We start from the raw sequence: 955 nt of genomic DNA, 5'->3' as shown, positions 1-955 counted from the left end.
AGTCTCATGGGGCCGGACACTCAGGGTCAGGGGAAAATCCAATATATATCTGGTGATATCTCGGGTGCTATTACAGATAGAGCAATAAATCAAAGTGCATTGTCTGTAGGAGGCCCTGGCGCATGTATCTGTGCAGCGGGAACGACCTCGGACGACCAGGGGCTGAGAAAACCACAGTCTCATGGGGCCGGACACTCAGGGTCAGGGCAAAATCCAATATATATCTGGTGATATCTCGGGTGCTATTAGAGATAGCGCAATAAACCAAAGTGAATTATCTGCAGGAGGCCCTGGCGCATGAATCTGTGCAACGGGAGCGACCTCGGACCACCAGGGGCCGAGAAAACTACAGTCTCATGGGGCCGGACACTCAGGGTCAGGGGAAAATCCAATATATATCTGGTGATATCTCGGGTGCTATTAGAGATAGCGCAATAAATCAAAGTGCATTGTCTGTAGGAGGCCCTGGCGCATGAACCTGTGCAGCGGGAACGTTCTCGGACCACCAGGGGCCGAGAAAACGACCGTCTCATGGGGCCGGACGCTCAGGGTCAGTGAAAAATCCAATATATATCTGGTGATATCTCGGGTGCTATTAGAGATAGCGCAATAAACCAAAGTGAATTATCTGCAGGAGGCCCTGGCGCATGAATCTGTGCAACGGGAACGACCTCGGACCACCAGGGGCCGAGAAAACCACAGTCTCATGGGGCCGGATACTCAGGGTCAGGGGAAAATCCAATATAGATCTGGTGATATCTCGGGTGCTATTACAGATAGCGCAATAAATCATAGTGCATTGTCTGTAGGAGGCCCTGGCGCATGAATCTGGCCAGCGGGAACGACCTCGGACCACCAGCGGCCGAGAAAACCACCGTCTCATGGGGCCGGACACTCAGGGTCGGGGAAAAATCCAATATATATCTGGTGATATCTCGGGTGCTATTAGAGATAG

Source organism: Nomia melanderi, unplaced genomic scaffold, assembly GCF_051020985.1.
Source record: "Nomia melanderi isolate GNS246 unplaced genomic scaffold, iyNomMela1 scaffold0014, whole genome shotgun sequence".
NCBI lineage: Eukaryota > Metazoa > Arthropoda > Insecta > Hymenoptera > Halictidae > Nomia > Nomia melanderi.
The sequence above is the reverse complement of the archived record's forward strand: the minus strand, read 5'-3'. Positions refer to the sequence as shown.